Here is a 25,986-nt window from a genome sequence, read left to right as displayed (position 1 = left end):
AATATATCTGGTCTTATTACCAAGGTCAGCAATGGGCCACTACCTCTGACTATATTATATACTACTGGCCATAGCTAAAGATCTTAGACGTGAATTTCAATGTATGCTGTGAGGAGGAAGATTTTTTTCTCTATTTTTTGATGCATACACTGTTAGGATGTATTCACACCCAGCAGGTTTCTGGTTCTGTCCTATTTCTCTGAACGGGGCTTGCAGAATCTATGTGCTTGCTTCTTATTCAGATGAATGGAATAGATCAAGTTCTGCAACAAAACTGCTGTGTGTGAATAGACCCTTATTGCTATAGGCAATGACCTCATGCACATGAACATTGCATCCAGTTTTGTGGCGTTTTTTTTTTCCAATGTGTGTTGTTTTCATGGTCATTGTCTCCAGGGGGCAACTTGCCTTCACCTTTGACCTTGTCTCCTGATTTTGTGCTGTGCCTTCTCCTGATTATGTCCCCAGTTTGCTTCCGGAACACCGATTTGTACTTCGCTACGGCTCCTGTTACCGACTTGGCCTTCCTGACGTTCCCTTTGGATCTCCCACTGTACCGCGTTGCCTCCTTATTGACGACCCGGACCGTACAACTACTGCCACCTCTGCTGCCACCTGCTGACCACCTGCCGATGTCTTCTGGATTTTTGGATCAACACCGCAACCCGAAACATCTGCTGGTAAGAGATCTCAGTGACTGGATTGCCGTGGTTTGTGGTGCGCTGTGTGTTTAGCGTTTTCCAACCCGTACCGCTCTGCCCGGCAGTGTCGCCAAGTCCACCCCCACCATCTGGGGCTCTGGTGAACACCATTGTGGGACTGGAGTTGGTGCGGTCCGGGGGGGGTGTTCAACACACGGCATCGTGTTAACCATTTAAATCGGTATATCTATTGCTGGTTCTTACTTTGGCTCTAAACTGCATCTGCAATTGGTTAAATTGCTGCAGCATGATATCTTACCATAGAAGACAACAAAAAACAATGAAAAGCCATTGGAAGAACATTTTATTAATGATTTTTTTTTATTGCTTTTTGTTGTCTTCTATGATAAGATATCACGCTGCAGCAGTGTAACCAACTGCAGACGTTCAGGTTAACTGCGCTGTATTTTTGGCCATATCAGACGACCACTAGGGGGCTCTAACTGTACATAGATTTATAAAGCCAATATTGTGCGCTCTATAGTAGTGGTCCCTACAGGATACTGGGACAGTGTCACTGCTAGCAAGGAAAGCAGTTCAGTGTTGGGCGTCCTTCCACGATGGTTCCCATATCCACCATGTGTCCGGCCAGCTGTGCTTATTAAAACCAACTTTCTGATCAGAATTTTAGCAAATCTGTATTAGGATAATAAAGAATGTCTAGTCCCCCTGAATATAAGATACCAAAAGGGTCACTCACTGCTGGGGTCATTTATTACAGTACAGTGCATGTGGATGGGGGTGAGAAAATGCCACCTCGAAATTTTACACAGGAATAAAACAAGCGCCTGGCAGACTTTCAGATCTGAGGTTCTTCATGTTTGCTTCAGGTTCCATCTGTGGATTTGCCGCAAATTTGCAATGAGGTCTTCAGCAGAGAACTTGTATCTGCCCCTGAGGAACACCAAACAAATCCACCTTGCTTATGTTGATGCAGAGTATCGCTAGGTTCACACCTGCGTTCGGGTCTCCGTCTTCTGCATGCAAGAAGACGGAAACCACAGACCGGGTCCAGCCATGAGCGGCGGTGAGCGTTTTATGCTCTCTGCTGCGAAACCGTTTTTTTTTTAAACCGGACACAGAGTACTGCATGTCCGACTCTGTGTCCGGATTAAAAAAAACTGGGTTTGCGGCGGAGAGCATAAAACACTCACCGCCGCTCACGGCCGGACAGCTTTCAAACCTATTCAAATGAATGGGTGAGAGAGTCCTGCTGGTTTCCGTTTCCTGCCTCGGTTTTGTGCAGGAAACGGAAACCTGCAGAATGAAGACCGGGTGCAGATGTGAATAAGCCCTATTGTGGATGTTGTTGGGTTTTGTGTGATACTTAATATTGATGTCCTATCATTGTGAATATGGTTGAGTTTCAGGACCAAACCTAGCCCCTATGATATGTATAGCACTGTGCATGGTATATTCAGTGACGCGGCTGCAGCAAAGGAATCATTTGCCAGCACACTCCATATTCTAGGCCCTACCATCCATATGTAATCTTTGCAGAGTCTTCAATAGACATGGGCGAATGTCCCAAGATTCCTTTCGGGAGGCTTCACTTCCTAATTTGTTTCGGGTCGAACTAGTTCAATGCAAACTGGATGTGAAAAGTTGAATAGGTGAAGGGCCAGAGAAAGTGTATAAATAAAAATACATTTATGCCTTCCCTTCCCTTCTTTGGGCCTCCTCTCTTGGTTCCCTCAGTGACATCATGCACCTGAGGTCACTGATAAGGCCTGTGATGATGTCACAATGCTCGGTGTCCTCCATCTGATCACTGGCCTCAGTGGTGACTCCGGGCACATCACCAGGAGAGACCTCAACATACCATAGAAATAGTGGTCAAAAATTTTATGAATTCAATACAATATCTATAAAATATATAAATTTTTATTGAATAAATATTAAAAATTCATTTCAGCAGGGCAGATGGAAAAAGCAAATTGAACCATACAAACAAGGAAACAACAATATAGTAATGCTGTGTATGTACTAGATAGTAGATCTAACAAATAATCTGGAGTATATACAGACACAGATACAAATAGCTACACACCAGGTAAAATGGCATATAAGTATATCAAGGAGTAACAGGTAAGTATGTGTCAGGGGTAATAATCAACAGTCAAAATAAATTCTCAAGAATATATGCAAAACTGAACCAGAGCTTGTACCACAGAATATGTGCTGGACAGAAGCAACAATTATATAAATAAATGACTATAATAACCCACTAACTTTGTAGCTACAGCAGACCAATACAGATATACAGCATATCCCACAACAGTATGTCAGCGCAGTAAGAAAAGTCACTGCTTAGATTTAAAGACAAATGATATACCTGTAGCCATGGTGTGTAGAGAGCAAGATGCAGATCTCATGAACTGTGCCCCAAACGCCTCTACGCGTTTCGCCTATTCAGGCTTCCTCAGGAGGCATAAGATACTGTCTACACGGCAACCTATATATACATACTGAAATCATTGGTGATTCAGTGTCACTAGAGCGCGCCAACACCATGATGGCGCCGCGCGAGTCCATTCGCGCATGCGCGCACTAGACGGCACGTCACGAGTGACGTGCCAATCACGTGACTGCAGAGGCACGAAACAGAGTCACGCGAGACCAGCGCATGGAGGAGGCGCGCGTCTCGCTGGAAAGGGACGGGTATCTGGATATGAATATTAAAGAAGGTCATTTGAAAAAATCACATGACCAACAGATAAGCAACCAACAAAAAATGAGTGAAAAACATAAAATATAAGACAGGAAATGAACCAGCACGTCCTGAAGGGGTAAGTGTAATAAGTGACTAAGACAGGAAGTAAATAATACTGCCTGATTAAAAAAATATAAAAAGAAAAGGTGTGAAAAGTGACAATAGTGTGTAGAAATAATAAAAAATCAAATGTAAGTGAAATATGAAAATAAGTGTGAGTAATTAATATGAATATTAAAAGTGCAAATAAACCCAATAACAGCTAAAATAAAACAGGAAAAATTTTTTTTTTAAAAAAATGGTTTTAATATAATAAATTTAATTGTAGATATTTTTTGTTCGTCCATTAGCTGAGATTTTTGTTCCAAAATATCCATCCCAAATGAGCTAGAAAGAAAAAACATAACGTAAATGGCACATATACATAACAATACAAGACACCATAACACAAAAGAATATAACTGAATCACTACTGAATAAAAATAACAAGAAATAATATCTTGCCATAATTAAAAACCTAAGGGCACAGTTACAGAAAAGATCCGTAATTAACAGCCTCATTCCTAATTTGTTTCGGGTCGAACTAGTTCAATGCAAACTGGATGTGAAAAGTTGAATAGGTGAAGGGCCATAGAAAGTGTATAAATAAAAATACATTTATGCCTTCCCTTCCCTTCTTTGGGCCTCCTCTCTTGGTTCCCTCAGTGACATCATGCACCTGAGGTCACTGATAAGGCCTGTGATGATGTCACAATGCTCGGTGTCCTCCATTTGATCACTGGCCTCAGTGGTGACTCCGGGCACATCACCAGGAGAGGCCCAAAAAAGAGGAGGAATTGTGACTATACATTTTTTTTCATTGTTTTCACCTCCACTGGGCCTCCACCTATTATACTGTGGGTCTGAAGAGACCCAGAGTATAATAATTCACTACAACACTTGTTACATTTTAGTTTGTCTCAGAAAAATCCCAAATTTACGTAATTGGGAATATTCGGATTGAATCTAGTTCATGCCGAAGCGGTTTGCCCATCTCTAGTCTTTACCTACCACAATTACATCACATTCACATAATACTTAATGCTCCAGGTATTTTTTTTATTTTATTCTAGATATGTCTTTTAATGTTTCCTAACATCTGTAGGTTTTTAATTTTTATTATAATTCTTCAAGTGCAAATTACAAGTAATAACACCTACAGGACATAAAATTATACAGGTCGATATAGGAGAGATGGTGCTTAGTTCTCTGGTACCTACTAGTAATGTGCCCTGTCCATGGTGCTGAAAGACGTAAGGATTAAACACAACTATAAGACTATATCAGAATATAGGGAAGGTCTCTGTCACACAGCCATGTGCAGTCTCGGGGTCAGTAAAAACAGCACAAATGACACAGGGATTGGTATCTGTGTCCTCTGTGACTTTCACTGACCCATAAAATCAAATGAATTGGCAGAGTCGCAAGTACTGGAATGTATAGAACCTGCTTCATGATTTGCTGCAAAAACTATGGTTGTGTGTCCGGGCCAATTGACGTGCATGGATCCGTACTTTGATCCGCAATTGTGGAACCACAAATGCAAATCAAAAGTATATGAAATAGACCTTAAGGAGTGGGTTCCAGAGTGGGTATCTGTGTACGGGTATAGGAGAATAAAAACTAGGGTGTATATGTATAGGTTAGGGCAGGGGTCTCAAACTCAACTCAGCATGTGGGCCGCAGAGCAAGATCCCAGCCAGTCGGCGGGCCGCACCGCGGCAAATTTAGCTCCACCCACTTTTGTTGACTCCGCCCATTCATTTTTCATGTGCCCCCACACTGTATAATCCTCCTACAGTCACCCGTAAACTATGTCCCCCCTCCATCTTTCCCCCAGTTACATATACACCCTTCATCTGCCCCCAGATTCATGTCCCTCCATTTCTGCCCCAGTGTCATGCCGTTCTCCCCCCTCCCTTCGTCTGCCCCCAGTGTCATGAGCCCCTTCATTCCACCTCAATGTTTAAAGAGGACCTTCCACCATTTTGCCCACAGGCAGTTCTATATACTGCCGGAAAGCTGACAGTGCGCTGAGTTCAGCGCACTGTCGGCTTTCCCGATGTGGGCCCAGTGTGAAGAGCTTACGGTCCGGTACCGTAGCTCTTCTATGGTCAGAAGAGCGTCTCTGACACTCAGTCAGAGACGTCCTTCTTCACAGCACAGCCAATCACGCTGTGCTGTGGAGCGGGGAGGAACTCCCCCTCCATCTGCTCACAGTACTCGTCCATAGACGAGCATTATCAGGGAGGGAGGGGGCGTTCCTCCCGGCTCTCACAGCACAGCGCGATTGGCTGTGCTGTGAAGAAGGACGTCTCTGACTGAGTGTGAACTCAGCGCACTGTCAGCTTTCCGGCAGTATATAAAACTGCCTGTGGGCAAAATGGTGAAACGTCCGGATTCAACTTGGATCCGGTGTCCCTAGGTTTGTGCGGGCCGCACAAAATTGTTCAGGGGGCCGCATGCGGGCCGCGAGTTTGAGACCCCTGGGTTAGGGGGTGTCTATGTTGGGTGCAGCAGAGTAAGTTCTGCGTTCAATATTTGTGAAGCTGTGTCTGTTGGAGTGCTAAAGTTTGATAATGGATGTCTGTGTATATAAGTGCATGTCTTTGCTGGAGTTTGCATGTGTTGGTATTGCAGTGTGCTTGTGCTGGTATAGGAGTGTGCCTGTGTTGGTATAGGAGTGTCCCTGTGCTGGTATAGGAGTGTGTCTATGCTGGTATAGAAGTGTGCCTCTGCTCGTATAGGAGTGTGCCTCTGCTGGTATAGGAGTGTGCCCGTGCTGGTATAGGAGTCTGCCTGTGCTGGTATAGGAGTGTGCCTGTGCTGGTATAGGAGTGTGCCTGTGCTGGTATAGGAGTGTGCCTGTGCTGGTATAGGAGTGTGCCTGTGCTGGTATAGGAGTGTGCTTGTGCTGGTATAGGAGTGTGCCTGTGTTGGTATAGGAGTGTGTCTGTACTGGTATAGGAGTGTGCCTCTTCTGGTATAGGAGTCTGCCTGTGCTGTTATAGGAGTGTGCCTCTGATGGTATAGGAGTGTGCTTCTGCTGGTATCGGAGTCTGTCTGTGCTGGTATAGGAGTGTGCCTCTGCTGGTATAGGAGTGTGCCTGTGTTGGTATAGGAGTGTACATGTGCTTGTATAGGAGTCTGCCTGTACTGGTATAGGAGTGTGCCTGGGTTGGTATCTACATAGGTGACAGTCTGTGGGAATGTTTTTTGGGGGAGTGCAGAGAAGGTTATTCATGTAGGAGAGGGAGGATGTACATGCCTGTTGCGGCTGAGTACATGTATAGGTGAGTGTACTCCTGTGTTTGTATTTATGTAGGAGACTGTTGTGATGAATGTAATGGTGTAGGATACCTGTATAGTTGTGTGAATGTCTGTGTATATGTTTGTATCAGAGAGGTGGGTACCTGTGTGAGTGTCTGTGCGGGTTTTTTGTGTAGGAAAGTGAGTGCTGGGGTGACTGTGTTGGTGCATATCAGTGTGGATGAGTATAGTATATATAAGAGAATTTGTTCCATGGTGGGTGTTTAGGTAGGTGAACATCTCTTGAGAAGTCAATGTCTGTATGAGTATAGGTGAGTGAATGGGTGGGTGCAAAAGTTTTGGAAATTTTGGCAAATAATGCAGTGTTGCTTCATATCCTGACATAGGAACATCTACGGACAAGTCTAGAATTATAGTGTCTAATAAAACATTTAGGACTTTAACTGTAAGCAAAGAAGATTTCAGTCTACATGGAAATAGAAAATCCACCAAACCTAAACATTTCTAATTAATTCCTTAGAAAGTAGCTCAATAGAAAACTTCGGCAGAATTTACGGTCAGTGGAATGAAACCTATTTATAAAAGAAGTGGAAATTGCCATTATGGACGGAGCAGTCCAGGAGGGAGAAATCCAACAGCAATTATTGGAAAGGAAATGTATATAGATTAAGAGCCACGGATACAACTAATGAGTATTAAAGGAAATCGCAAAACATATTAGGATCCTATTAATGAATTCCTGAAACCCTGTTTATTTAGTAATGCACATAGTCCTTAATGCAGACACCCGGGAGATACAAGTAGCCGGACTCTGTCTTGGTTTAACTCTTCCTACCCCGTATGCAGTCTGCAGTATAATTTATTATGCAAGTCTCCAAAAGTCTTATCTCATTATAATCATTTGTAACGTGCCATAAGTGAAGAATTTCACCATACTCAAGTCCACATAAAACCCAAATATAGACAAAACATAAAAAGGAGCCCCTGTGCTCCCGTTATCCACAGAAGCACATATACAGTATATCTATAGAATACAATGTTGACATAAAAAGTCTGCAGAGCTCCAAATCCTCTGCCTACATGTAGAGTAGAATGATAAATTTTAGACTACCTAAGGTCACCACTAGGGGTAGCTAAGAAGTTTACTGCATATTCATTTATTGAACTCAATTACAATATTGAACTCAATTACAAAACAGCATGAAGTAAGCTCCTAAGCTCCCTCTAGTGGTAGACACTGCACCTGCGCCAATGATGAGACAGGGGTGTGTCTCAGACTACCTCAGATAAGTCACTGTAGCCTAATTGTTGTCATTGCCATCACAGCTCTGCCACAATGGAGCTGAGCTGAAGAGCAGCCAAGGAGCAAGTTTAGAAAAAAATAAATATTATCTGATCATTCCCTGTAGGAAGTGACTTGCATTTCATTTCTGAATTCCTGACTCAAGGATCACTTTAAGAAAATTTATCAAAGTATAAAGTTTAAAATTGGGAAATAAATTGACATGGGGTTAGAAGGTGGATATTCACTTTAAGGAGAGATTGTTATTGAAGTAGGGCAGAGAACGGGAAAGAAGGCTTGGGAATACTAAGAGGTTGCGCCATTACAGACACTTATCCCTTATCCCCAGAATAGGGGATACGTCTCAGATCAGTAGGTGTTTCAGGCTGGGACCCCAGTGATCATGAGTACAAGGTCCTGAATGGTTTCTTGATGACTCTATAGGAATGAAGCACAGTGCACTAATATGGCTAATGCTCTGTTCAGTTCTATGGGACTTCCAGAACTGCAATCTCCAGCAGCCCCATAGAACTGAATGGAGGCTTTGGGGGCACTTTTGGGCCCCCATTTTCCTGATCACTGGAGGTCCCTTTAGTTGGATCTACAGCAAAATGACACATCCCTTTTTCAGTGAATGGGTGTCTGTAATGGCAAAAACCATTTAGGCTCAGGCTCTATGTTGGAGAAGCGCAGCTTTTTTTGTTGAAGATTTTCTTGCGTTTTTTGGGGGCCAATCCAGGATTTGCTAGCATAGGAAGTAGCTATGAAGAATATTTCCTGCTCTGGATGACCCAGCAGGTCCTATCATAATCTGATATAGAAAATATAAACGATGTAATTCCTCATCTCTCCTGTGAGAGTGCTGTTTGGTAACTGAAGATTTGCTGGGGCATGCTGACATGCTGGAATCCGCTTATAATCAGGGAATTCTAATAAAAAATATTGTCTAAAGTTGTCTAAAGTGAACAACCCCTATTCATTTTTTACTTTAGTCTATTAAAATGTTTATTTCGGTCGTGCACCGAAATCTTCACAAGCCCAGCTGAAAGTTTTGCGAGGCTCAGGCTCCCGTAACATGCCACCTAATTAAATTCTTCACTTTTTCTTGCGAAAGGTTATTATATATCAAATATTGATCAAACTTATAAAAGTGCAAGGACGCTAGATAGAAATGATTTATTAGTTACGGAAAATAGAAGGAAAGGAGACAGGATAATAAAATGAGATTTATTACTCTTTTTTTGTAATCAGTTATAGGTCATGAGAGAAGGATTTGGGTAACACTAAGATTCCTATAAAGTAATCTATATTTAAAACAAGTGACATTAAAGATTAATAGAAAAGGTGAGAACGAGGGATCCATCAAACCTTCTTATGTACAGACACCTTCTCTAGCCGTCGTGTTAGAAAGGAACGGGTATTAGGAAAGGGAAACATGTCTGAAGGAGCGCTGAATTCTGTGAGATGTGTCGACAGGTAAAACAACCAATACTGACCACTTATCTTAACAAACACAATTCCTGGCAGTAGGTAAAACCTGCCAGAATATGATGACAATAGGTCTTGTTCTCATCATGTTTCTGAGGTCCATTCAGCAAATTTGTTTTCCCAAATATGCACCCATACATACGTATGGTTAAAGAGGGCCTTGAATACTGGCATGTAGGGATGAGAGAACCTCACAAGATACGCTTCTGAAATTGATATTATTATACTCCTATATCAAAGATTTTCCTTGAGCTGCACCAGTTTTCTGGAATGCACTACCCGATCAGGTTCATTCCCAATGTCCACAGTTTCAAGCGTGCCATTAAAATACATCTTTTTAGACAGGCCTATCATAATGGTTCTTTACAATTTAGATCCCTTTCACAGTATTCCACAGGACCTAATCATTTTATCCAAACCTTACCCCTAAATTCCCTATACATGTACTCTCTATAGTGTAAAGTGCTGTTGAATATGCTGGTGCTATATAAATAAAAATATATTATCATTATTATTATTATTTTAATGCACACAGTGATATCACAGTACCAGGATATTGCATACAGTACTGTCACAGATCAGAAAATGCACAGTGATGTCATTGTACAAGGATCATGCACACAGTGATGTCACAGTACCAGTATAATGCACACAGTGGTGTCATAGTACAGGGATAATGCATACAGTACTGTCACAGTACAGAAAATGCACAGTGATGTCACAGAACCAGGATAATGTACACAGTGATCTCATAGTACAGGGTTAATGCACACAGTGATGTCACAATACAATACATAGTGATGTTACAGTACAGCGATAATGCACACAGTGATGTCAAAGTACAGGGATAATGCCCATGGTGATATTACTATATACTCTGTCATAACACAGGGATAATATACACAAAAAGATCTTCATGAACGTTGTGACGTCAACACAGAAGAAAAAAAACATATTATGATGTCCCATTACAAAAAATAATATAGTGATGTCATAGCGCAAGAATAATTAAAAAAAAAAGTAATGCTGCATAGAAGGAATGATATAGACCATGGAGTTAAACATGGGTCTACATAATGAAACTATAGGGCCAAATTCAAGTTTTCTTTCCATTGTGCATACAAGTAGTCACAAGTGGTATGCCCCCTAAGAAAGGTGGATAACCCCTTTAATGGCTTTTGTAGACTTTTGTCACCAGGATATATGTCCATTGCAGAGATCTACTCAAGACAAAGGTCCTGACTTTGCTGCTTAGAACTGTCTTTCCATATCTGGATCCCTGCACTCAGTTTACTTGTAGATTAATGATTGGTCACCCTTACCAAGAACATCGCCAAGGTCTGGGTTGAACTCTTGCTGCATTTGACTTGCAAACTCCCCAGGAGAGAGTTACGGAAACAGAGGCTTGCATATCTGCATTTGAAGTCCAGTTCCCACTGCCGATGACTCTGTAGACCCCAGAGTACAAAAGAGGGGGCCATTTTATTTTGCCAGGGAGACAACTCTCCATTTGTTCGGTTTTGAACAATTTGAAATATTCAGGTTGAACCCGGCTTGGTACGAGTTGGTTCGCCCATCTCTAATGATATCTGTGTGCCACCTGTGGCTGCACGGACCCATCGATTTGCTTCAGTAAGCCTAAGCCGCAAAATAGACAGGAACTGAAATTTTTCCCTGGGCTCCCAACCCTGTATACACACGTGTGATAATATATGGGCATGTATGAGGCCATTAGAATATAATGGGCCAGTGTGCTAGCCATGAAAAATACAGCCAATACACTGACCAAGCAAACATTCGATAATTCTCTGTGGAATCTGGGACTGTCCCGCTGAATCCGGGACGGTTGGGAGGTATGTAGTTAAGATGCTGTACCATGAGTATTTGACTGAAGTACAATGAGTATACTGAGCCATACCAAAGTGATCTGGAGGCCCATCTGGCTCAGGGGCCCAGTGGAGGATTCCCCTGCGGGCCTGTCTTAGCATGTGGCAGACCATGCTAACCCCTGATAACCTGACTTGTGGTTACCCCTGCTACACTGACCTTTATTTAGCCCTGCTTAACTGACCTGTGGTTACCCCTGCTATCTGACTTGTGGTTACCCCTGCTATCTGACCTGTAGGCAGCACTTTCTCTTTTGCTGCAGGCAGATGTGACTTCCAGTTTCCTCCCAACTAGGGATGAGCAAACCAATGCAGACCCCAGGGCCCATGATGTCAGCCAGAGGTTGGAAGAGGCCTGAAGAGGACATTGGGCGATCGCTGGATGCTACCACGATGCCCAGGAGAGGTGAGGGAAGATTAGTATGATTATAATTTTTATTCCCTTCACCTGGACCTCCACTTATTATACTCTGGGGTCTGAACCTCATGAATATTCATTAATAAGAACCCTGTGAGGTTCACCCATCTCTGTTACCAACACTGACATTACAGCAGGGAAGTCCCTTCTCTGTTGCAGAAATAGCACATAAGTGGTCTAGGAGCTCCAAAGCATATTTAGGTGTCCTGGAGCAGAGGAGGGATGGACGCAACTGACATTAACGAAATAGACAGTTTTGAGTGTGAAGGAGGGATGTCCCATAGTGGCCCCTGCACACAGTATTATGTTCCATAGTGGCCCCTGCACACAGTATTATGTCCCATAGTGGCCCCTGCACACAGTATTATGTCGCTTAGCGGCTCCTGCACACAGTATGATGTACCATAGTGGCCCCTCCACACAGTATTATGTTCCATAGTGGCCCCTCCACATAGTATTGTATCCCATTCTGGCCCCAAACGTGTTCGTTGCAAATATCAAAACATGAAAATCAGTGGTGCTTACCTCTCCTGGGCTCCGCAATGGTCCTCTTCAATGATGTTATAGACGTGGGTTACCCCAGCACAATTATGTATTGCAACGCTGGCCTGACCCATCTGACATCTGTAATGTCATTGCAGAGGCCAAAGACTTCATGGAGTCGCACTGGAGCGGTGAGAAACACTGGTTTTAATATTCCCTCATCTTCTCTGGGTCTCCAATCATTATACTCGGGGGTCTGAAGAGATTATATAGTATCTGTCCCTTTTAGAAGATTTACAAATATTCACACATTGTCATATTAGAGAAAATAAAACTGAATAAAGACTCATGGACAGAAAATTAAATATATTCAAATTTTACAATTTTATTATCACATTTTCAGCAGATTAGTATATGTGGAAGCCAGAATATTTTCTGAAATACTTATGTAAATATATATATATATATCCTGTACCACAATCTATCTCATTATTTATCACATGAGATAGATAGATAGATAGATATAGATGAGATAGATAGAAGATAGATAGATAGATAGATAGATAGATAGATAGATAGATATCAGTGATACGGACAATACTCAGCAGCTGGGGGGGGGGTGGAATGACCCTGCATGTAGGGTTCCTCTGTCCGCTTGAGAAGTCGGACATCTTCTCTTGCGGACAGGGAAGGAAGGGCACGGAGTGCAAAAGAACGCACCCGATGCCCATTCAAGTGAATGACAGGTGTCACGGACACATCTAGTGTCCGCTCCTAGTGTCCGTGACAGATTTTGAGCGGACACTAGGAACGGACACTATATGTCGGACACCGACGGTAGTGTGAACGCTCCCTAAGTGTAAATGGGTCTGGTCCACCATTGTGACAGTCACTATTACCTGCCTGCTCCACACTGTCACAACAATAAGCTCAAAAATGGAAAATAGACAATGAATGCCTTTATAAGATGATCCCTTTATAAACTAATTTATGGTTACATCTGCTGTTCCTTTATCTCTGTGGTCATACCTATAGTGTGGTATATAGCATATATGTCTGTGGTGTAGAAAGTACAATGCCTTGCAAAAGTATTCGGCCCCCTTGAACTTTTCCACCTTTTACCACATTTCAGGCTTCAAACATAAAGATATCATTTAATTTTGGGGGGAAGAATCAACGCCTGTGATGTTGTTATAAGTAAGTTCTGTGTGTTCTGTTCTGCTTACTTATTCTGCTTTGTCTGCCTAGCACCAGTGAGGTAGTAATGGAGGAGGAGCTGAGCTGAGGGGGCGGAGTTGTTAGACAGGGAGCCATGATGGAAGCATGGAATAAAGTGTTCTGATCTATAACAGTAACCATCTCATAGTGGACTTATTCCAGAAGACCTGCATCCTCACTACAACACTACAATTGGCGACGAGGATGGGATCTCTGAGTGCTTGTCTCCTTAACTTAGATGACACACATCCTTGTATGATTTGCATCAGAATTTCCTTGTCTATATCAGCAAATTCACAGTAAGCTGCAAGTTGTCTTAAGCGGACATGATATTCATCAATGGTTTCTGTTGCTGACTGTTTGGACTGTCTAAACTTGAAAATTTCAAAAGCTGCATTTATGTATGGAGAGAAATGCTTAGTTAGTGCTGCTTTGCTTAGATCATAGTCACTGTCCTCCCCTGTATTGTGCAGAGGTGTGAAGATATCATAGACTTGCTCTCCTGCATAGTGTAACAACATGGCTTTCTTTCTTGCATTGCAGGAATATCTCAAAGCGTTTCAGCCATTTATTCCAGCATGCTGCTAAGTTTGCTTGGGGGTGGTGCACATCAAATGCAGCAAAGGAGGGTAAGCAGGCCATGGCTGGTGCTAGTAGTGCAGTCTTGTAAACAGTTTTCTGTAGCAGTGAAATACCTTTAGCTGATGATTCTTAATCCTCGTCGCCAATTGTGGTGTTGTAGTGAGGATGCAGGTCTTCTGGAATAAATCCACTATGAGATGGTTACTTTTGTAGATCAGAACACTTTATTCCATGCTTCCAAGTGGGACACAACTGTGAAGTGGAACGAAATAATACTGTGTGCAGGAGCCACTATGGGGGATAATACTGTGTGCAGGAGCCACTATGGGGTATAATACTGTATGGAGGGGCCACTATGGGGGATAATACTGTGTGCAGGAGCTACTATTGGGGATAATACTGTGTGCAGGGGCCACTATGGGATATAATACTGTGTGCAGGAGCCACTATGGGGGATAATACTGTGTGCAGGAGCTACTATTGGGGATAATACTGTGTGCAGGGGCCACTATGGGATATAATACTGTGTGCAGGAGCCACTATGGGGGATAATACTGTGTGCAGGAGCTACTATTGGGGATAATACTGTGTGCAGGAGCTACTATTGGGGATAATACTGTGTGCAGGAGCTACTATTGGGGATAATACTGTGTGCAGGGGCCACTATGGGATATAATACTGTGTGCAGGAGCCACTATGGGGGATAATACTGTGTGCAGGGGCCACTATGGGATATAATACTGTGTGCAGGAGCCACTATGGGGGATAATACTGTGTGCAGGGGCCACTATGGGGGATAATACTGTGTGCAGGGACCACTATGGGGCATAATACTGTGTGCAGGAGCCACTATGGGGGATAATACTGTGTGCAGGGGCCACTATGGGGGATAATACTGTGTGCAGGGGCCACTATGGGGGATAATACTGTGTGCAGGGGCCACTATGGGGGATAATACTGTGTGCAGGGGCCACTTTGGGGGATAATACTGTGTGCAGGGACCACTATGGGGCATAATACTGTGTGCAGGGGCCACTATGGGACATAATACTGTGTGCAGGGGACAATATTGGGGATAATACTGTGTGCAGGGGCCACTATGGGGCATAATACTGTGTGCAGGGGCCACTATAGGGCATAATAGCGTATATGCAGGAGCCAATATGGGGCATAATACCGTGTGGGCAGAGGCCACATTGGGGCATAATGCCACATGTGGAGGGGCCACTATGGGACATAATATTGTGTGTGCAGGGGCCACGGTGGGACATTATACTGCATGTGCAGGGGCCATGGTGGGGCATTATACTGTGTGGAAGTGTTTTATGCTGTGTGGGGGCTGGGTAAGAGAGTGCTGTGGGGGGGGGGGGGGCAAGTCAAAAGCTTGCTGGATGGTCCAGTCTTTGCTAGTTACGCCACTGTGCACATGCCTACGCTGTAGTATATAGTGTCTGAGGTGCAGAAACTATACAGTAACAGATCTGTGCTAGTGTTATAATAATGTAGCATCCAGGTATATACTCTCAGTCAATGCTGCGCTGCCCATCCCTCCATATACAGCTCATTACCTCTGAGCCTTATGCTTTTTTCTGGATATAAAAGCATCTCTAATGAGATGGTTATTGCCTCTTTCACATCTTGAGTATATGTGTTTCTCCAGGATGTATTGATCTGACTTTTCTGGATCAAAGACAATTGTGAGGGATCACAACATCAAAGTGTTTATCAGAATACGACTAAAAGGGAGAATTGCAAACCGTGATGCATTCACTTAGATTTACAAAGGAAATTGTGAGTATTTTCCCAGAAACACCACTTTGTTTTATATACTGTCCTTCTGTTCTCTCCAATGTACTAGATTATTATGTTTGATAAAGGAAAACATTGACCATGGGGAATGAACATGACATTACCGGTCTGAGAAACAGGGTGTCAATCTGAGTAGCTGATGTTTGGGGGGGTCTCAGGTGTTGAGTCCCTACAGATCGGATATTGATGATCTATCCTATTGGTATTAAGTGCTCAGATTTTTTTAATTGTAATGTCAACAAGACATTAACAACAACATGGACAGGAAGGCAGACCACCAAAGACAATCGACAATCAAAGGAACTACATCATATAGTACACATATATTCAAGTTTAGATTGACATTAGATGTGAAGGAGGCCTTCTCCAAACTGCCATTTTGAGATCTCTCCCCCACAGGTGTTCTATGGGATTCAGGTCTGGACTCATTGCTGGCCACTTTACAAGTCTTCAGTGCCAGAGGCAGCAAAACAACCCCAAAACATCAGGGAACCTCCGCCATGTTTGACTGTAGGGACCGTGTTCTTTTCTTTGAAGGCCTCTTTTTTTTCCCTGTAAACTCTATGTTGATGCCTTTTCCCAAAAAGCTCTACTTTTGTCTCATCTGACCAGAGAACATTCTTTCAAAACGTTTTTGGCTTTCTCAGGTAAGTTTTGGCAAACTCCAGCCTGGCTTTTTTATGTCTCTGGGTAAGAAGTGGGGTCTTCCTGGGTCTCCTACCATACAGTCCCTTTTCATTCAGACGCCGACGGATAGTACGGGGTGACACTGTTGTACCCTCGGACTGCAGGGCAGCTTGAACTTGTTTGGATGTTAGTCGACGTTCTTTATCCACCATCCGCACAATCTTGTGTTGAAATCTCTCGTCAATTTTTCTTTTCCGTCCACACCTAGGGAGGTTAGCCACAGTGCCATGGGCTTTAAACTTCTTGATGACACTGTGCACGGTAGACACAGGAACATTCAGGTCTTTGGAGATGGACTTGTAGCCTTGAGATTGCTCATGCTTCCTCACAATTTTGCTTCTCAAGTCCTCAGACAGTTCTTTGGTCTTCTTTCTTTTCTCCATGCTCAATGTGGTACACACAAGGACACAGGACAGATGTTGAGTCAACTTTAATCCATTTCAACTGGCTGCAAGTGTGATTTAGTTATTGCCACCACCTGTTAGGTGCCTCAGGTAAGTAACAGGTGCTGTTAATTAGAGAAGCAGCACATGATTTTTCAAACAGTGCCAATACTTTTGTCCACCCCCTTTTTTATGTTTGGTGTTGAATTATATCCAATTTGGCTTTTTGACAATTCTTTTTGTGGTTTTCCATTGTAGACAAATTAAATGAAGATATTAATACCAAAGAATTTGTGATTGCAATAATTTTCTGGAAGAAACTGAGTATTATCTGACAGAATTGCAGGGGTGCCAATACTTTTGGCCAACACTGTATTATACTCTAGGGTTTGAGGAGGCCTCACAGTATAATAATAGCAGTTTGGGGTCGGCCATGTTCGGTCCAAATAAAACTGCAAATATTGTTATAACCAAGCCAGTCAGTGAGAGTGAATGGGGACATTCTCTGGGGTTGTCTCATGATCAGCTAGATATGTCAAAATACAGTAAATCATCTCCACTATGTAAATTTTTGTAGCAGCAGATTTTGCTTGCCCTCGCTGTCTCCAAACGCTCCAGATGAAGAAAGCACTTCAACTCAGCAATGATCATCCAGGGTGTTGGTCTCAGTTCAACTTGATCTGTATCATGCTGCAGCCAAAGCCCCTTTACATGGAGGTATCCCTGAAAAATTTGCAAGATTTGGACACTTCCTGGAGAGTGCTTTTTCCTTGCAAAGCCTGGAGAATACTGCTATATGTGACCAGAGACTGAGCTTATGTGAACCCTCTTTGGCCTGTCAAATTCTGTTATTCTGAGTTGTCATTAGACGTTGTTTAGACGTCAACCTACAGTGTGTATATTTCAGGATGGAAACCTGCAGACCCTGGAGTTATGCTCCATGGCTAAGAACACTATCCCTTGTGCGTGGGATCACTGGGGATCACTGTGTGTGAAAGCAGTGAAGAGGACAATATACAGTGTATAGGGGCAGAGAAGGCACCATTATAAGGTGTGTAGGTGAACTGAGGGGCTCTGTGTATGGGGGCCCAAGGAGGCCATTATGTTGCATGATGGGGGTCTGAGATGGCCACTATACTGAGGGGAGTCAATGGTGGGTTATTGCATGGTATGTAGGGGCATTGAGTGGGCCATTATACTGTATGTGGGGGCACTGATGGGGGCATTATACATTATGTAGGGCACAAGTTTTTGTGGAAACTTAGCATTGTGTGTATGTAATGAGGGGGCATCATGCCGTTGGGTGGGATTTTGTGAGAATCATAAGAGGACAATATATTGTGGGGGCATGGAAAAGGCCATTATTATGTGTGGGGTCCATGATGATGTGTTATTCTATGTTGGGGCAATAAGGGCACATTATAATGTTGGGGAATATTGTGATGTTAATAACTGTCTGCCATATTATCTGGGCATTATAGTATATATAGTGGTGGAAGTAAGGGGGATCTCTGGTCTCTACAAGAACATTTGCGGAAGGTCCCAGAAAAAAGGGGTGACCTTCTGGAATCACTGGTCAAATCTCCTGGGCCTTGTAGAATGACCCCACATCTATTGGGATCTCAGCCAGTTTAATATGTAATGTGGGCACATTATGGGTCAATCATGGCTCAAAAAATTAACATGATTGGCCTATTACATGTCTGCGTCACAAAGAGGATTTTGGTACATACATAAAAGGGGTTTGGCTTTGTCGCAAAAACGTGTGGTCACTTTGAAGCAGAACCCATCACATGAAAGACATCTTATTATGGGTTCCATGCCACCTACCTTTCTTCACAGAACCCATTGCCTTGTAATTTCGTATACCAAGGCTACATGGTAGTGCCAGTGATTTTGATGTAAAGAATTGATGCTGCGTGCTGTGTTATTCTTCCCATCAAATCTGACATCATTGCTGGTGGAGGCTCCAAACAAAGCCTTATTTTCATGTGGGTTTCCTTCCACATCCTTGGTCAGTCCTGTGAATCTTGTCACAGCTGCACCTAAATCTCTCTGTACACGTCCATTGCTCACTACACTACAACCATGATTCACACATAGCAGCACCATACATAGTACGTTCCCACCGTTGAGTGGAGCCCATGTGGTGCCATGTTCCAGCATCCATACCCTTGACCTTAGATCAGTACAGTCCTACCTGCAAAGTAACAGATGAGTGTTATAGACAGAATACCTGTGATGAAGGAGCCCCCAGTTTCTCCCTACTTTATGAGACTCTTTACAAGACCCTGGATTAATATGACTATATGTTTCTAATTTCTGCTATGCATAAGGGCCTCTTGTTGTTCGTTAAACTAGCTAACTCGTGGATCTACGCTGGCTCAGTAGCCTTATGTTAAGATAAGATAAACCATTTACGTACTAACAATTACTAGGTAAGGGTGCATTCACACTGAGTAAACGCTAGCTTATTCTGAACGTAAAACATGTTCAGAATAAGCGGCGTCTAAAGCAGCTCCATTCATCTCTATGGGAGCCGGCATACGAGCACTCCCCATAGAAATGAATGGGCTGCTTCTTTCACTCTGAGCAGTCCCATTGAAGTGAATGGGAAGTGCCCGCGTATATGGCTAGCTCTGCTCATGCCGAGCCGTACACGCCGGCACTTCCCATTCACTTCAATGGGACTGCTCGCAGTGAAAGAAGCAGCCCATTCATTTCTATGGGGAGCGCTCGTATGCCGGCTCCCATAGAAATGAATGGAGCTGCTTTATACGCCGCTTATTCTGAACGTGTTTTACGTTCAGAATAAGCTGCCATAAACGTAGTGTGAATGCACCCTTATTGTTGTTATTGGATAAGCTGTGAAGAACAAAATATTGCATAACTCATTTAAAAGCATTTGAAAATATATGTTAACCAATTGTATTTGTGGTTACATCTTGTTACACCCTGTCAGAAAGAGTATAAATAAACAAGGCATCCCAACCCATCTTTGGGAATGCTGAGATACCCTGCATCTGCTTGTTGGCTTCTGTTATTCCCCCATTCACCTACAACATGTGATCTCATCCCCTGTGTGACAGACCACCTGTCCTGGTCTGCCACTACATTACCTGGTGGAGAATGCCACGGGCTCCACAACAGCACTCCAGCCATGGACATCGATACAGAGACCAGGACCCAGGAAGACCGCGGTAAGTAACCCATTGTGTTACTGCCTGTCTCCTGATCTCTAGTAGTCGGTATCTGTGGTGGGGGTGGGAAGTGGTGATTCTATAGTGTTCTAGGTGAATGCTCTTCTTTCTGTTTCCTCTTTTGCTGCTTTATATGTGCTTACAGTGTTTTTAGTCGTATAAATGCACGAATGTGTGCGTGGCTGAGATAAGCTGATCCCAGGAAGGGTCTGTTCTTCTACCACTGAGTTATGCAGAAAGTCTGAGAAAGCAGCCTGGCTTGTCCGGGGGCTTGTCTTGGAGGCCTAGGACTCAATAGTGGGGAGAGGTTGATGGACCTATCCTGGAGGAGGCTGTGAGAAGTGGCAGTGTATAAAGCTGCCCAGAAGGATTGTATAGGGTCCTGCAGTTCCTTGTTGGTACCTGGAAAGGCGCCAGAGGTCAGGGAATGATATATGTTGTCTCATGAGTCTATACATGTATGACTGACGTATAAGTGGACAGTGTATGTGAATGTATGATACAGGATTAAGGCTGATCTCGACACCTTGGAGTTACGCAGAAAGTCTGGGTATTTTGCTGACTGGCTTGTCCGTCCTGATGCTCAGAGGCCTATGACTCCCTGGTGGAAAGGTAACAGCAGTTTCATCCTGTGGATGTTGAGAAGTTTGTCACTCTGTTTGTCACTCTGTTTGTCCTGTCCTGCCTGTCCCATATGTATGAAATTTTTGACATGGGTTTAGAGTGGTTTCTTGCCATGATTTTTGTTCTTACTGCTACCTTTAGTTGCTTTCTGTGCCATAGAAAGAACGTAGAGGGGTTCCCAGTGGGGAACTCCGGTGGGGACGTGTGAGTTACTCTGTGTGTAAGCAAGGCTATATAGTAGCTTTGCCTCCAGTGGGTAGTGCTGCCTCGGAAGTGTGTCCACAGCACCACTGGTAGAGATTAGTGTTGTCTCGGAAGTGTGTCCACAACACTGTGGTAATTCAATAAGCTGGCCGGCATTTGAGTAGTAGATTATCTGGAGCCGCCCAAGGGATGGGGGCTACACAGAGTAAACGTCCTTCTAAGCAGGAACCAGAAAAATGGGCCTCTGCGATAGATATTGTGCAATGTGCAAAGGGAACAGAAGCAACTAAAAACTGCAGGCAAATGTTAAAGAGATTGGGGGCAGGAGTAAATGGGACATAGGATGAACAGACATGGCAGACATTCCTCACTAACTATAAGGGTTGGTTAGAAGACCATGACAAACTTGACCGTAGCCCGGGCAATGACAATGACTGCACATAAAGCTGAAGACGCTGATAAAGGGGTTGTGTATGAGGTGTGGGATGAAATTAAGTTGCCAGGAAATAAGCCTGTACATCCCCACAATCCATTTAACAACGGGACAATCAAACTGACAATTTTATGACACAGGCCCAAGTCTCTAAGCAGACAGTAGCCGACTATGCCACAGCTTTAGGAGAGCTCTGGCTTGACAGTGAGTGTGAATCAACTGACAGTAGGACGTGAGACTTTTAAAAATACACATTCATGTATGGATTAACGGTGCCCATACAGGATGCTGTCAAGAAGGCCCGCCTCGGTGGCGGACCTGCCAGTTCCCTGATCTAGTGGCCATAGCTAAGGGAGCTGAGCTAAGAACTACAGACTAAGAAAAGACTGTAATGGTTAATAAACCCTTCAGACCAAGGGGTAGATTTCAAAAAAACAGAAGGAGACAGGCCCCACATGATGAAAGTAAGGTAGACTGTTGTAATTGTGGGTTGAAGGGACACTATTCAGCTACGTGTCCCCAAAAAGGTCAGGATACTGGCCAGGCCTCCCAATGAAGTGAAGGCAATCCTGTAAGTTCAATCAATGTTCACCAGCTCTTTGACACTCCCTTGTACGCCCTTATGTCCTTAGCAGCACTCTAAAGCGTTGTACTGTTCTAAATCCAGCTGCCCTATTGCCAGTGGATTTAGAAGAGGAGGGGGAGTCAGATGAAGCCAGTTATACTGATTAAAGTGGTGAAGGTCATGATTGTTGTAAACTGATGATGGCAGAGACAAGAGGGTTATCATCAAATGTCTTTGAAACTCCATTAACTAACCCTGATGCTGAGTATTTTGTAGATGGCTCCAGATGGTGGAATAATGACCAAGGACGCTTTGTCACTGGGTATGCAGTAATCCAAGATGGTAAGGTAGTTGTACAGAAAACCACTCCCATCCTGTGCATCAGCCCAGGAAGCGGAGTTGAATGCCCTCATTGATGCTTGTACTTTGGGTAAAGGACTGAGAATTAACTGTTACACAGATTCCAGGTATGCTTTTGGGGTAGCACATGACTTTGGTGTTATCTGGAAAGCAAGGGTTTTTGACTTCATCTGGTAAACCGATTAAAAATTCAGACTCAGTCAAGAGTCTTTTACAGGCTCTTGAGATATCCAATGAGGTAGCCATAATTAAAGTGCCAGCCCATGAGAAGAAAGATAACCCACAAGCTGTAGGAAATGCTCAAGCAGACCAGGCAGCTAAACAAGCAGCAAATCTGCCAATCATGTCATTGACTTTGCCTACTGCGCCAGATTTTTCTCTTGCAGGAACTGCAGGCTCAGGTAACGCCTCAAGACAAAAAGGTATGGATGGAGGTGAGGGGGGCCATAGAAGCAGGAGGACACTGGCAGGTAAATGGCAGAACCTGTCTGCCTCGGAGCTTATATCCTATGATGGCTGGTTTCACACATGGCACAACTCATCTGTTGGAAGGAGCTATGAGTGCACTGGTATTGAGACATTGGTTTGCCCCTGGAATTCAAGCCCTCTTTGATAAATATGTTCAGGGTTGTCTTACATGTGCCAGACATAACCCTGGGAGGGTTGTAAAAACCTCTAAGAAACATACTCCTAAACCCTTGTACCCGTTTCAAAGAGTGCAGGTGGATTACATACAGCTACCCAAGGTTGGCACATATGAGTATGTCCTTGTAGCCATCAACCTGTACCACCCCTGCTGGACGAGAAAAGCTTAGCCCTTTTGAAATTCTATTTGGTTCAGCACCAAGGACAGAATTATATTTTCCCAACAGCTACAATTAGAATACTTTACCTTAACCTCATACTTGGTGGAGTTACATGAACACCTGTCAAAAGTGCATTCACGTGTTTTCTCTTCCATACCAGATCCTAACTTTCTTGAAGGCACACACCTTTAGGTTCCAGGAGACTGAGTGGTTCTGAAGAGGCACACGAGGAAATGGGCTCTTGAGCTGAGGTTTGACGGTCCATACCAGGGACAACTGATCACACCAACAGCCAATAAATTGGACGGGAGGTCAGTTTGGGTCCATGCCAGCCACTGTAAGAAGGTGCTGAAGACAAACAGTCCTGAACAAGGAAATAACTCCACTGACACTGATCCGCCGAGTAGTGATAGCAACCTGGATTAAGTTATCCACCAAAAATGCATGTGTTGGTTTCCCTGTTCTTTTATGTTTTATGTCTCCAAGCACAGGTGGGTGAAGGAAAGCAGACCAATTTCATTTGGATCCTTCATCAGCAAACTGCCAAGCAACTGACCCAATATCGATGAATGATCTAAATCTTATGGACTACAGCCATGATGTCCAAAAAGATGTGGACCATACTGCTCATAATGCCATCTCAGATCAGAGAATTTACTTAGAGATTGCTGGTCTAGCTTATCCACCAACTATGTGTTTGTGAATGTGTGTGAATCATGTAGCTAAGATTCAAGGTCGTCTAATCAACTTGCCACAGGTACAAGTGGGGGAGACAGACTGTAGGTAATATGGAATTCAGTGGCAGTCCTTGTGAAGTAGCAAATGGTGTCTGTAACAGTCTGTGTTTCTGCTCAGTTATGAAAGCTGTTAGTATATCTGAGTGTGCCTGCCCAGGACAAAAAGAGGATGACCAGTGGAGCTGCGAAACCAAGTTTTATGATAATGTGATTTGGTTCCAACAGTGGGTAGGACGCCACGGTAGGATGATCCCTAAGGTTCTGAAGCAAGGACTTTATTACATTTGCGGTAACAAGGCTTATTCATAGCTCCTTATGGGAACTTGGGGAATTAGCTCTATAGGGAGAGTTGTACCTGCAATCAGAACACGCACAAACATCTCATTCACTAGTTCAGTTGAAACATATAGTGATGGAATTAGATTAAAGTGAGAACTGTTTACAAAGACAGATAAAGCTTGGATGTGGTTCCCAGCCTGGACAGGTTGGAGAATAGAATTAGCAAACAAACTGAATAAGTATGCTAGCATCATGGATGGAATTATTAATGAGACTACAAGTTCTATCAATGCTCTTAATGAGGAAGTTATTAATGCTTTGTATTTTTCTTTTTAGTCAGTAAAAGAAAATTATGCCCAGAGATGACCATCTGATAGCTTCGCTCGACTACCCTCTCTTCTGATGACACTCCAGTTGTTTGAGAGGCATGGAGGACCTCATCTCTGGAAGAAGGTCCCAAAAATATATCACTTTGGAGGGATAACAGTACTGAGACACGCTGCCAAGTCCGGTGCAATTTTGGCGTTGTCATCATTTAGATAGATGGACAGATAGATAGAGATTGTGTGTTTACAATGTGTGATGCAATAAAGTGTGTGAATGCTTAGATGAAATGATCACTAAAGTAGGCAGTCAGTAATGGATACGTGTATCCCACAGTCTATGCGGCCTATCCATATACTCTGTGATATATGGGCTGTCTAAGGGGTCATTTCTGGATAGGAAGGAAAAAAGCTAGTTAGATGGGAAATACAAACAACGCCAAAGATGCGAGAACTCCCACCACGAGAAGAAGATCCGTTTGTGCCCTCAGAAATTGAAACAAGAGGAGGGAAATGATGAAGGAGCCCCCAGTTTCTCCCTACTTTATGAGACTCTTTACAAGACCCTGGATTAATATGACTATATGTTTCTAATTTCTGCTATGCATAAGGGCCTCTTGTTGTTCGTTAAACTAGCTAACTCGTGGATCTACGCTGGCTCAGTAGCCTTATGTTAAGATAAGATAAACCATTTACGTACTAACAATTACTAGGTAATTGTTGTTATTGGATAAGCTGTGAAGAACACAATATTGCATAACTCATTTAAAAGCATTTGAAAATATATGTTAACCAATTGTATTTGTAGTTACATCTTGTTACACCCTGTCAGAAAGAGTATAAATAAACAAGGCATCCCAACCCATCTTTGGGAATGCTGAGATACCCTGCATCTGCTTGTTGGCTTCTCTTATTCCCCCATTCACCTACAACATGTGATCTCATCCCCTGTGTGACAGACCACCTGTCCTGGTCTGCCACTACACCTGCAAACAAATAGTCGTAATCATGCACATTGGTTTCAATAAAGCATAGGACAGTATAGTATACAAAATGTATAAAATAATCCAGCTATCCCACAAGAAGAGCAAAAGTCCAATGCAGCCTCCACACTTTGGTTCCGACTTGGTTAGACGGTCCATTTCAGGGTTGTAGGTGGCTTAGCTCAACCATCCCCTTACAGACACATTCTTATGGGTCCATATTCCCAACCTGTAGGTACTCTGCATGCGTTATATTTTTATAATTATGGAAAATAGTAAAATAAAACTGATCCTTGAATGGTCTGAACTGTGTCTGATCTCTTTGATTCATATTTCTTACCAATCGGCAGTATATTGAAGATAATTGATATTGTCTTGTAATCTATATGGTAATTTATAGAGGATATCGAGCTGTAACATGGGAATATGTTCCCATTCCCAGGGTGTATAGAGATACGTGACTGGGGCTTATTACCAGCGTGCTGCCGTACAGTAGAGATCATGCATCACATA

The 25,986-nt window shown here is 43.3% G+C and overlaps 1 long non-coding RNA gene across 1 annotated transcript in view; it reads right to left on the bottom strand.

Annotated features, from left to right (window-relative positions):
* Positions 1 to 3,753: 3,753 nt before the first annotated feature.
* LOC142198184 (uncharacterized) overlaps positions 3,754 to 25,986 on the bottom strand; it is a 37,532-nt gene continuing 15,299 nt past the window's right edge. The window contains exon 3 of the long non-coding RNA XR_012715344.1: positions 3,754 to 3,801. This is a non-coding gene — a long non-coding RNA (uncharacterized LOC142198184). The remainder of the gene's footprint in view (positions 3,802 to 25,986) is intronic.

Source organism: Leptodactylus fuscus, chromosome 3 (assembly GCF_031893055.1).
Source record: "Leptodactylus fuscus isolate aLepFus1 chromosome 3, aLepFus1.hap2, whole genome shotgun sequence".
Lineage (NCBI taxonomy): Eukaryota > Metazoa > Chordata > Amphibia > Anura > Leptodactylidae > Leptodactylus > Leptodactylus fuscus.
The sequence above is the reverse complement of the archived record's forward strand: the minus strand, read 5'-3'. Positions and strand labels throughout refer to the sequence as shown.